This window comes from Monodon monoceros, unplaced genomic scaffold, assembly GCF_005190385.1.
Source record: "Monodon monoceros isolate NGI ecotype Baffin Bay Population unplaced genomic scaffold, NGI_Narwhal_1 Super_Scaffold_4, whole genome shotgun sequence".
NCBI lineage: Eukaryota > Metazoa > Chordata > Mammalia > Artiodactyla > Monodontidae > Monodon > Monodon monoceros.
The window spans coordinates 34,369,606-34,382,647 of record NW_021703781.1 but is presented as its reverse complement, the minus strand read 5'-3'; the positions used below and the strand labels follow the sequence as shown (position 1 = coordinate 34,382,647).

Below are 13,042 nucleotides of genomic sequence, written 5' to 3'. Positions count from 1 at the left end.
CGGCGAGTGGCAGCTACTCTTTGTTGCAGTGTTCAGGCTTCGCATTGCCGTGGCTTCTCTTGTCGTGGAGCACGGGCTCTAGGCGCACGGGCTTCAGTAGTTGCAGTGCGCAGGCTCAGTAGTTGTGGCTCACAGGCTCTAGTGCGCAGGCTCAGTAGTGTGGCACACGGGCTTAGTTGCTCCACAGCATGTGGGATCTTCCTGGACCAGGGCTCGAACCCGTGTCCCCTGCACTGGCAGGCGGATTCTTAACCACTGCAACACCAGGGAAGTCCCAGAATACTCATTTAAAAAAATATTTACGAGAAGGGTTCTGGATGTTTAAAAAGTAACTGTATTCCACTGACCTTTTAATATCCTTTTTTCTACAATGCACAGGAAACATTAGGAAAGTCAAAGAATGCCAGTCAAAAAGTTACCCATGAAAAGTTTCTAACAAATCTTAAATATTAAAAAGAGGGGCTTCCCTGGTGGCGCAGTGGTTAAGAATCCACCTGTCAATGCAGGGGACAAGGCATACTACTGAAATGTAGACAATAAAAGTTATCTGTTATCAAGTGACCATATTTTGTTGATTTGGTGTATATTTAAGATACTTCTGGATACTGTTGAAATATTTTTATTTCATGACATTTTAAAATGATTTTTTGAAAAATATATACGTTTAACAACCTCACCAAAATTTAACAGTCTTTAACATTTCCCATCAGGAGCTCCTTTCAGCTAGAAATCTAAAATATTCTTAGTTAAATACAAATTTAAGACATTCTATATTCCTAAAAAATATTAAAAACATTTTAATTTTGAATAAGAAAACTACCTAAAAATTTCAATATACACAAAACAGTATGACAACCACGCCAAGTCTCCTCCAGACTTAACTTCAAAATTGAGAGTCTGTAACATTGCAGATAATTTACCTAAAGGCTATGCTCAAAAGAGGAGATAAGAAAGCTGAGCATGGAAGAATACCACTGGTCACACGCTATTCCCTTCATTACCTGAAATGACTGCCAGGACAGGAAGAGTGACTTTTCAGCCAAAAGTCAGAAATCCAGTGCTGTCATCAGGACCAAAAGCATTATAAGACCTGCAATTTCTGTGACTAACTGCTCTACATTGAAGTCATGGAATTTTCTTTCTTTTTTTCTTTAAGCATAAAATAACCTTAAGGTTTATCAAGTCTTTTCACTTTTTAAGGTAAGGAAACAGAGATCAGATAGTTAATGCAGTATCCAAGACCGCACAGTTAGCTTAGTGGTAGTACCAGTACTAGATGTTAGTTTATAAAAAATTAGAAGCCAATACTTAAGTGTTCCGCTGCTTCTTTAAAATTTTTCATATTTCCCAAATTATCCACAGTAGGTATACTGCTTTTATAATTTAAAAAATTTTATTTATTTATTTATTTTTGGCTGTGTTCGGTCTTCCTTGCTGCGCTCAGGCTTTCTCTAGTTGTGGCGAGCGGGGGCTACTCTTCGTTGTAGTGTGCAGGCTTCTCATTGCAGTGGCTTCTCTTGTTGTGGAGCACGGGCTCTAGGCACACAGGCTTCAGTAGTTGTGGCGCACGGGCTCGGTAGTTGTGGCGCATGGGTTTAGTAGCTCCACGGCATGTGGGATCTTCCCGGACCAGGGCTCAAATGCGTGTTCCCTGCATTGGCAGGTGCATTCTTAACCACAGTGCCACCAGTGAAGTTCTGCTTTTATAATTTCTTTATTTTCGCGGTACACGGGCCTCCCACTGCCACGGCCTCTCCCATTGCGGAGCACAGGCTCCAGACGCGCAGGCTCAGCGGCCATGGCTCACGGGCCCAGCCGCTCCACAGCATGTGGGATCTTCCCGGACCGGGGCACGAACCCGCGTCCCCTGCATTGGCAGGCGGACTCTCAACCACTGCGCCACCAGGGAAGCCCTATAATTTTTAAAAGAGCAAAACATGTTTGCTTTAAAAACTACTAAATACTTCCGGGAGCCCTCTCCCTCTCCTTTCTGGTCCAAGGTCTCACTCTATAGGCCACTTTCTCAGGAAGGCCTTCCAAAGCACCTGCACCCTAAACAGACCAGGTTCCCTTATTACACAGTCTTATAAGCTCCCTGTAGTTGCGTTTTGTATATCTTAAAGTAACTATAATTAGATAATTATTTGTGAAATTATTTAATGTCTATCTTCTCTACGTAGGTCTTAAACTGCTGTTTCTCAGGGCTGTTCTAGGCTCTCTGCTGTTATATACCAGGAGTTCCTGAAATGAGGTCCATAACATAACCGTGAAATTATACGCTTGTTACATTTGTGTATTTTTCTTCAGATACTCAAAAAATGACCTTTAAAAGGGTTAAGAACCAAAAGTAGTAGATTTATGTTGTGTACCTACCCAGAGCCATCCTTTCTTTGGGGAAACAACCACTTGCCCATCTCACGTGGTTCCAAGAAGGCTATTCATCCCTGACTGCTCCAGTGGGCATATAAGCCAGTTCTGGCCAATGATGGTACCCCAGACTCCATGTAGACCCGATAACAATCTCTCCACGAGACAGAATACATGCACCTGGGAAATAAGTGCTTTTTCCCTCTCTTGAATCCATAGCAATAAGGCCCATTATAAGCCTAGAGTTACCAGTGGTCCTCTCTGCCAGATGAGGCCAAAAAAGAGGTAAGCAGAGGGCTTCCCTGGTGGCGCAGTGGTTGAGAGTCTGCCTGCCGATGCAGGGGACACAGGTTCGTGCCCCGGTCTGGGAAGATCCCACATGCCGTGGAGCGGCTGGGCCCGTGAGTCATGGCCGCTGGGCCTGCGTGTCCGGAGCCTGTGCTCCGCAACTGGAGAGGCCACAACGGTGAGAGGCCCGCGTATCGCAAAAAAAAAAAAAAAAAAAAATGGTAAACAGAGAAGAGAGATCCCCGATTACATCATCTGAACACTTAGCTCCAGCCATACCTACTTCCAGTCTTTTCAAAAACGTGAGGGGCGGGATAGGAGGGGAGCCTTTTTCCCCTTTAAACTATGAGTTAGGTTTGTCACTTGCAAGCATAAGTCACCTCAGAGAGCCACCCAATTCCCACTGTTGAAATATACAACTTGTATAGTAATCACTCCCAAATGTCTACCTCCAGCCCAAATCACTGTCAAACTCCAGACCAATATATGCAAGCAACTGCCAAGTAGAACTCTCTACCTGGTGGTTCAGAGGATCAAAACTATTTTCCTCCAGAAGCCAGCTCTCCCTCCACTTTTTTCATCTCAGCCAACAACACACATCTACCCTACCAGGTTTCCGATCTAGAAACCTGGGAATCATTCTTGACAATCCCACTCCTCCTCTCTCCCCCAGCTAATTAGCAAGTCCTGTCCATTCTATGCCCTAATTACCTGCCACTATCCTAGTCTGAGCCAGGATGGAACAGCTTCCCTACAGTTTCAGTGTCTTCAGTCTTCTTTTCTTCAAACTGATTCTCCGCTATGTAACTAATCTCACAAAACTGCAAATTTGACTATTTTATCCCCACACTTGACATACCACTATCCTCCTTAAGTGAACACCCAATTATATACAGATAGAGCAACAACCAAGCTCCACAGCTTCAGATGTTATTAGTGGTATAAAAAATGTATACAGTAAGAAAACAAGGTTCATCAGAAACATAAAAGTATAGAAGAGTAACAGTGTCCATAAGATCAGGGTAGCTCAAATTCACCAGTTTTTAATAAAAGATACTAAAGAATATCTTTCCTTATCTAGTTTGTGCCTATTCATTAGTTCTATATTTAACTGCCCTTATGAACTTGGTTTGGGGACCCCCCCCCCCGAGTCCACAAGATGGATTCCACTAATCATTTGATCTCCTTAAGACCCTACTCTAGTGCTTTCTTCAAAAACCATTACTGGGGATCTCTGAGCATGTCATTTTGTTTCTATCAATATTTTTATTTATTTATTTATTTTTGGCTGCGTTGGGTCTTCATTTCTGTGCGTGGGCTTTCTCTAGTTGCAGCGAGCGGGGGCCACTCTTCATCGTGGTGCGCAGGCCTCTCACTGTCGCGGCCTCTCTTGTTGCGGAGCACAGGCTCAGTAGTTGTGGCTCACGGGCTTTGCTGCTCCATGGCATGTGGGATCTTCCCAGACCAGGGCTCAAACCCGTGTCCCCTGCATTGGCAGGCAGACTCTCAACCACTGCGCCACCGGGGAAGCCCCTATCAGTATTTTTTTAGAACTGACAGCCTTTAAAATATTGGCTATACAGCACTATTTTCAATAGCCAAGACATGGAAACAACCTAAATATCCATCTACAGATGAATGGATCAGATGTGGTACATATATACAATGGAATATTACTCAGCCATAAAAATGAACGAAATAATGCCACTTGCAGCAACAGGGATGGACCTAGAAATTATCATACTAAGCGAAGTAAAGAAGACACAGGAGATAAATATCAAAGATATTTGATATCATATCAAATATCATTTATATGTGGAATCTAAAGTATGACACAGATGAACTTATCTACAAAACAGAAACAGACTCACAGACATAGAGAACAGACTTCTTGTTGCCAAAGGGTAGGGCAATGAGGGAGGGAAGTATTGGGAGTTTGGGATTAGCAGATGCAAACTATTATATATAGGATGGATAAACAACAAGGTCCTAGTGTATAGCACAGGGAACTATATTCAATATCCTGAATCAACTTTGCTATCCAGCAGAAATTAATACAACATTGTAAATCAACTATACTTCAATAAAATTTATTAAAAGTTGGCTATAAGGACTTCCCTGGTGGCGCAGCAGTTAAGAATCTGCCTGCCAGCTGATTCACTTTGCTATAAAGCAGAAACTAACACACCACTGTAAAGCAATTATACTCCAATAAAGATGTTAAGAAAAAGAATCCTGCCAATGCAGGGGACACGAGTTCAATCCCTGGTCCGGGAAGATCCCACATGCTGCGGAGCAACTAAGCCCATGCACCACAACTACTGAGCCTGCGCTCTAGAGCCCGTGCACCACAACTACTGAAGCCTGCGTGCCTAGAGCCTGCGTTCCGCAACAAGAGAAGCCACTGCAACGAGAAGCCCATGTGCAGCAATGAAGACCCGATGCAGCCAAAAATAAATAAATATGTATATAAATTTATTTATTCTTTATTAAAAAAAGAAAATCCCTTTCTTCAGAAGGGGTTCCATCCAGAATTAGAAAATGGGGAGACTTCAAAAAGAGATGGAATTTGAAATGGAGCTTGACGGAGGCAGGACTTGTACATACGACAATTAACTATTTATGCAGTCCCAGTAGAGAGAGAGTTATAAGCAACAGCAGAAGAAGGGTGGAAAGAACTCGTGCAGGAAGCAAAAATAGTGGAAGATAAGAATCTGGCAAATCTGAGGCAAATCCCAAGGAAACAATTTCATTTAATAGAAGACACTGGAAACTTCTAAGTGGGGAAGTGACAAGAATGGGATTCAAGATTAATTTAGGCAGAAATGCATAAGTTAACCTGGATAAAGGTGGAAGTAAAGGCAAGAAGATCATAACATTAGGCCAGGTGGGATGAGAACCTGATTCAGCTAGCAGGAAAAAAAAAAAAAAAAAAGATTGAAGAGGGAAAATTATCAAATATACAAATATATACACAGGACACAATATTGTATACAAGTATATCGAGTCAAAGAAATTTAAAGAATTATGTGAAAACCAAATAACATTAGACTTGAAAACTCAATAAATAAATTTCTGGAAAAAATATTAAACACTAAAATTCACACAAGAAATAGAAAACCTACACAGATCAACAGCTATTAAATAAACTGAAATGGTACTCAAATTCCTCTCCAGGAAAAAAATATATATGTAAGCCTGAATGCTCTTACAGGTGAGTTCTGCCAAACTCTCAAGTAAAAGATAATCCCAGGGGCTTCCCTGGTGGTGCAGTGGTTGAGAGTCCGCCTGCCGATGCAGGGGACGCGGGTTCGTGCCCCGGTCGGGGAAGATCCCACATGCCGCGGAGCGGCTGGGCCCGTGAGTCATGGCCGCTAAGCCTGCGCGTCCGGAGCCTGTGCTCCGCAATGGGAGAGGCCACAACAGTGAGAGGCCCGCGTACTGCAAAAAAAAAAAAAAAAAAAGATAATCCCAGTCTAAACTGTTCCTGAAAAGAGAAAAAAAGAAGGAAAGAGGCCCAACTCATTTTGTAATCTATTATCACCTTGTTACCAACATGTATTAAGAGCTGTACCAGAGCTGGCATGAACAGATAGAAGAGTGACAATACCATGAAAGCAGAACCAATAGATGTTGGCTACAGACAACACGTGATGGGATGGGGAAAGGACAAAGTTTGGGATAACATCAACAAAAATAAGGAACACCAGGGAAACAAGTTTGGTAAGAAGGACGAGTTCACTTTGAACCTGAAAAATCAGGTAGAGGTACGCATAAAACAATTTGAAAAACCAGAATTCAAGGGCAGAAGGGAAATAAAGAATAGAGATTTGAGAATTATTCAGACAGAAGGGTCTGAAACAATGTCAAAGGACCAGAGATGTATGAAAAATGATCTGAAAAGTGAAACTTGGAGAACACTTACTTTAATGAGGAAGAAGGAAGAACAGAAAGTGAAAAGCGGCAAAGAGTAACGAGGTCAGTATAATGTCACAGAAGCCCTGTTTTCATCTAGTTAATTCATACTCATCCTTCAGAACTGTCACAGGGTTCCAATGTAACATTTTTAAGAAGGCCTTCTGAGATTCTTCCAACATACACCAGCACCAGGTCAGGCCCCCATTTTAAGCTCTTATAAATACTCTGTACTTTATCTATACAATTATATTTAATTATAGAATTCATTCTTCAATATACGTCTCCTTCAGTAGACTTTAAGCTCCACGAAGGCAAGGCGCCGTATCTGTTGTTGCCTCCTACTGACTCGTGTGTTACGTTAGAATACAGTAAGTATTGGTTGAATGAAATGGACAGGTGAATGATGGACAAGGAAAAGTATTTCAAGAATGATGGGTCGATGTTAAATGCTACAAAAAGCTCAAGCTGACTTGGAAAGGGGGCTTTAAAAGTGTTTATTAGGTTACAGGTGACCTTTGTGAAGGTGAAATCCAGATAATAAGGGGTTAAGAAGTGAATGGATTGCCAGGAAGTAAAGGCAGGAAAAGTAAACTGCTCTTGGCAATGTCTAGAGTCGGGATTATGAAGGAGTGAATTGTAATTTTACTTCATTTTGCTCTATTTTTCTTAACGAACATGTATCACTTTTATAAGGACCTAATTTATTTTTATTGTTAATATGATTTGAAAAGGAAAGGCAGCAACAAGACAGGTTGAGGGAGTAGCAGACACAAGGGAAGGTTTTTGTAAACTGAAGAAATCTTAAGCACATTCGTACTTGTAAGAACTCTAAGACAAAAGAGTAACTTATACTCCATTAAGTAGAAAAGAAGAGAAAAATGAAATAAGGTGTTAACCAGGAAGAAGGACAAAAAATATTCTTCCACTAAGATGGAAGGAAAGAAGATGATAAAAGGAATCCAGTAAATTCTGGAAGGAGCTCCCACTGGATGCCTCAATGTTTTCAGGAAAGGACGTGAAGTGAAGAAAGCAGAAAAAGTTTGAAATGAGTTCTACGGAGAATGTGCGGGCGGGCGGGCGGGGGCGGGGGGGGCGGGGTGGTGGTGCAAAACAAGAGTGGAACACTGATTCTGTTAAGAGGTCATTCTAAATTTCAACTGGCCTTTTGTAAACTGCAACCCATTTCTAGCTCAGAACTGCCCGTATTTTAGCTTTAATTTTAAATATTTAAATAAAATTCTAGTTCAGGAACTTTCTATTTCAACAACTTAAAAGTTATAAGCATTGATACATTCTACTTTAATTCAGACTTGAACTCCTCTTTTGAAATAAATACAATAAAGGAGTTGTTTTCAACTCAAGCAACAATGAGCGATCATTTCAAGTATGAGTTTACTGAAAAGCACTCCTAAACGTCAGAGTGTCTGCAGAGAAAGGCTTTTTGTAGCTGTCGTTTAACTCTTCGCATGCCTCACTTTAACAGATCCTGAATAATAGAGAAAATCTTGGGTTCAAATCCCAGCTCATTTAGACAAGTTATACAACCTCTTAGCGTCTCGGTTTCCTCTTCTAAAAAATGAGGAATATACTAGCCAGGATTATCATAGGGATTAAATGACGTAACACAGGTGAACGTGCCAAGTTCGTACTATGTACTCAGAACAGTTTGCTAACCGTCTGAAAGACAAAACCTGCAGCACTTTGACCAAATTAAAACATCCGAGAGCCTGAAAGAGCACAAGTCACAAAACGCCAGATCCTAGCACACAGCACATTATGTTTCTTCCCTGACGCAAGCTTTTTTTTTTTTTTTTTCCTTGCCAAACCTTTCCACTGGGAGTCTGGAAAGAGAAAAAAAGGGTTACATTCAATCCAGCACAAAGTTTGCAGAAACTGAAGTGCAGAATCACAACAGACATGGCAGCGGAGGCAGCGCAGGACAACAGGTGAACCTCCGAGAAACCTGGCACCTTCCCGCGGGCAAGTTTTGCGGGAGGGCTGGCAGTTCCTCCTGGCTCTACCGCCCCACGAAACAGACATTCGTTTTCTTTTCTTTTTTTTGCAGAAACATAATGGACAAATCGCGAATATCACCCTCGCAGCTCCCGCGCGGGGAGGTGAGCGCCTTTCCCATTTAAGGATTCAAGAATCGTCCTTGGTGGCGGCTTTCGCCCACACAGCCTCCCCAAGCTCGGCCTGAAACCCGGGGGTGGGGAACAAAGAGGGGCCCAGAGGCGGGGGCGTCGCGGGGGGCAGCCTGGGGGCCCGGGTCTCCGGCAGGGCCAGGCCCGGGGCGGCAGGGCCCAGTCGGCCGCGGCCTGACACAGCCGGGGCAGCGGGTACTCTGCTGAGCGGCCAGGCCCGCCGGCCCCCAGCTCGGGCCTCCCTCGCGCTCCCGGCTCCCCCCAAAACTTCGCCCCGAGCCCGCGCCAGCCTCCCTGCCGCGGCCGGCCTCTTCCGACGCGCACACACGCACTCTCCGGACGAGCCAACTCACCCGGACCCTGGGGAACTCATCCTGCAGCCCTCGGCGCGGAGCGGGGTGGGCGCGGCGAGCCGCCGGGGCAAGGCGGGGGCCCGGCTCGGCCTCCGCCCTGGGCGTGCAGCGGCCCCAGCCCGGTCGCCCCTCGCGCGGACGTACGATTCTCGTCTCGCGCGGACGGACGCGGCGCAGCCCGAGCCCTCCTGCCCGCCCTCCTCCCTCCTCCTTTGCCGAGCGCCAGCAGGCGGATTCCAATCTCGGCAGCCGTCGCCGCCGCCGCCGACACTCGCCTAGGAGGGAGGAGGGAGGGGGGGCCCGCACGGGAGCGGGGTCTGGGGGGAGGGGCGGGCCTCCGCGAGACTGGTTGCAGCGCGCGCGCACTGGGAGGGCGCCGGCCCCGCCCGGCCGGGGACGCGAAAGGAGCCGAGCGCGCGGCGGAAGTGACCGAAGGGTCTGAGGTGCTCGGCGCCCCACTGCCGGGGAGGAGGGCTGGCAGCCGGCAAGGGGGCGCCGGGCTGCCGTAGGGGAGGGGGCGGTTCTCCTCCGCGCGGCCCCGTCGGCCCCTCCTCACCGAGATGCCCCACTGCCGCTGTGGCGGGGCTGGCCAGTGTCCGGAAGCCGTGTCGAGCAGACGCAGTGCTCGCGCCGCACACGACTGAGCGCCGTGGAACGGCGCGGACATCGTAGCCCCTTCCTGCGCGCTGGCCGGGCCCCCCGGCTCTGCCAGTGTTCCGGGGTTCCTTCGTGTGGACCCTTCCCCCCGACAAACTAACTCAACAAAAACTCTGACACGTGAGGGCAGGTCAGCACTTGCGGAATAAGCCTAATCGCTGAGAATTCACACGCCACGGCGGGGAACTGCCCGATCGTGGTAGTAGTGGTTGCGACAAAGAAAAGAATAATGTAGCCACAGTACAACGATTATTCACCCACAGCTCCCCGGCTTCTCTTTCTGGGCTCTTTGCCAGCGTGCCGAGGCGCAGGTAGGGAGGTGGAGGTGGACAGGCTCCGAGTGAGCTGCAGGGGAAAGGAGCATTTCCGCGTCGGTCCTGGAGCTCCGAGGCCTGGCCCGCCCGCGGACCCTGTGATGGAGCCCGTGAATTCCAAGGGCATAAGATGAGGAGCGGCGTTAACCCAACAGAACTGAAGTCAGCGGACTATAAATATTGCTCCCTTCTCTACCTTTGGCTCACTCTAGGGACCTCGGGTACACTCCGAAGTCTCATTCCCTCCATTTGGAAAACATAAATAATTGTCACTACCTCTTTTCTTCCATTTGTCCTCATTCTTTGGAAAATGCCGTTAAAAGTATTCAATGTCCTGGATGTGAAGAAAGAGTCTAGGTCCCTTTTTAACAACCAAATGTGACCTTGATCTCTTTGGTAAGTCTTTAAACGAATGTATGGTGTTAAGTCTCTTTACAAAAGATACTCTTTTTTAAAGTTACCTTTATAAAATCACTTTTTAAACTGTGGGTAAAAAGAGGCAAGGAAAAGAATGTTCCAGGCCCTGATGTTTGTGTTTTACACACATTCTCCCTTGAGAGACATTTAGATTCCAGGCTTTTAGATTCCATTTATATTCTTCTTTAAATAGCTAAATTCCCTTACATTCTTGTTTAATGGGGGTTTTTTGTCCATCTTTTATTCTGTCCCCCTTTTATACATCCACCTTTGCCCTTAATTCCTCAGATACCTTCCATAATTCCAAGTTATTTTTCAATTCTATTTATTCTTTAATTTTTTTTCCTGAACTCTATACCTGTCAGGTTTGAGAGTCATGGATCTTGCTATGCAGGATGAATGTATGATACATGAGTCTCCCTGCATCTCCTAAAATTTGTCACTTTTTCAAGTTTTCTACATAGGACACTGCTTTGATATCAAGGGAAAGGGTGGACCTTTTGCTTGAGGAGATTCAGACTGATGGACTAAAGAACTCATTGATGTAAGCTGAGCAATGTGTCATGGCAGATAAAACTATGAGAAGTGTGTTAATATACCCTCTAGAGCCTAGTTCAATTTTCAGACATATGAATCAGTCTATAAAATAGACAACCTCAGGTTGGTAGTTTAGTACATCAAGTTTCCGAAATGTACAAATCTGTGTTGCCTAGGTTGTGTTATATGTGGAAATAAGAGCAAAACTGAAGCATCAAATTTTAAGTCATGACATCTTTGCTTCTCTACAAAAGAATCTCCTTTTCAAGTTTTTGGAAATTTTACTAGACATCCTTTTGCTCTCCTTGGATAAGGCCCACCTTAGTGCCCAGGCTGAAATCCTTAGCTTTATCACAGCGGGCAACCTACCTACTGACAACTGAGCAGGGCATGGTGTTTTCTCTGGTTCCTGGCACATGTATGCATGCTGGCCTGTTTCTCTGGTTTGCCTGCCCACTAAATGAACAAGAGCAGCCAGGAAGCCCAAGGAGACATCTGGACACGTATAGTCTGGCCCCCAAACTCAAAGGCAACACCTCAAGGTCCAAATTCAACATTCTCTAATGTGATGGTTTTCCTTTAAGTAGCTTAATAGAATGCTCTGGAAATGGGCCTTTTTTCCCTGCATAGTCTGTTTGAGGTACAGATCTCAAGAGTGGTAGTTGCATGCCCAAATCACATAGCATTAGTTTGGAATGCAAAATCACCTTTCTCTTACAGTTCTCAGGACCTCAAGGACACTTTCCCTGATCACCTGTCTTAAATTAGCACCTCAACACAGCCAATTTTATTTTCTTTATGCCACTTTTTACTATATGAATTTACTTTGTTCATTTAGTTATTCGTTTATGGTCTGAGTTTCTCTGACCCTCCCGAATGTAAACTCCGTGAGAGCAAAGACCTTGTCAATCTTGTTCTCAACTGTTTCCTCAGAGCCTAGTTCCTGGCACATATCTAGTGCTCAATATTTGTTAAATGAATGAGTGAGATAAGGATAGAATTTCCTGTAAGCATTTCTGAACCTTGTCATCAAGACCCAGGTTTTTATTTATTTATTTATTTATTTTCTATTTTCTTTTAGCCGTGCCACGTGGCTTGCAGGATCCTAGTTCCCTGACCAGGGATCAAACCCGGGTCCCCTGCAGTGGATGCGTGGAGCCCTAACCATTGGACTGCCAGGGAATCCCAAGACCAAGTTTTAGAGGGTGGCTTGGACTATGTTGAAAAGGTGAGGATGGATCAGGGAAGCTATGGGTTATACCATCTTCAGTGAAAAGGAGACATCTGCTTTCAGGGAAGGCATTAGTTCGATAGATTCATCCAAGTTAATCCATCCAAAGTCATTTTCCTGCTGTAAAGACTTTATGAGGCAAAGGCAGCACTAAGTCATCGTGGGTATGGAGATAAATTAGAGTCCACTAAGGAGGGAATAGTGAAGGGATGCCCTTGACAGAGTGATGCTTTAGGTTGGTTTCAAACCCAATATTAATGGACAAGAGTGCTGTGAAGAGTAGAGGAAACAGCTACATTTTTCAGCATGGACACTACTACATCATTTTATTGGTTAATAATACCCTGTCATGGTTTAGAAGGACCAAGCCAAAACAGAAATTGTGTTTGAGAAAAAGAGATGGTTATATATAAATATAACTCAGTGCACAAGATAGAGAAAAGTTTAAAGATCTGAATTTGTTTTTTCTTTGTAATGGTATAATACTTGATTTCCCATTCTATTTTCACTTATAAATAACTTGCTCCTTTTCCCATTTCCGTTTTCACTTCTCCTTGTTTCAAAGGACTTGTTTCCTATGATTAAAAGATGGTTTAGTGAGGCTCTTGCTACAAAGTAGTCACCACTTGGTCCTGCCTAGTCCATGGTCTCTGTAGACCTCTCCCTACTATCGGTACACCTTTTACCATAGAGCCCAATCCTCTCCTAGCCCTGTGACAGGAAGACTTCCCAGAGCTCTGGTCCCAAGCCCAGGACTCAGCCTCCTGCTGCTTCTGCTACCTACTTGGGGAGCCCTAACCTTGGCCCCCTTCTAAG

The 13,042-nt window shown here is 44.8% G+C and overlaps 1 protein-coding gene across 1 annotated transcript in view; it reads right to left on the bottom strand.

Annotated features, from left to right (window-relative positions):
* Positions 1 to 9,322, bottom strand: part of BMPR1A (bone morphogenetic protein receptor type 1A) — a 139,112-nt gene extending 129,790 nt beyond the window's left edge. The window contains exon 1 of the mRNA XM_029244746.1: positions 9,071 to 9,322. The gene's annotated coding sequence lies outside the window, so the exon portion shown is untranslated. The remainder of the gene's footprint in view (positions 1 to 9,070) is intronic.
* Between the last annotated feature and the right edge of the window lie 3,720 nt (positions 9,323 to 13,042).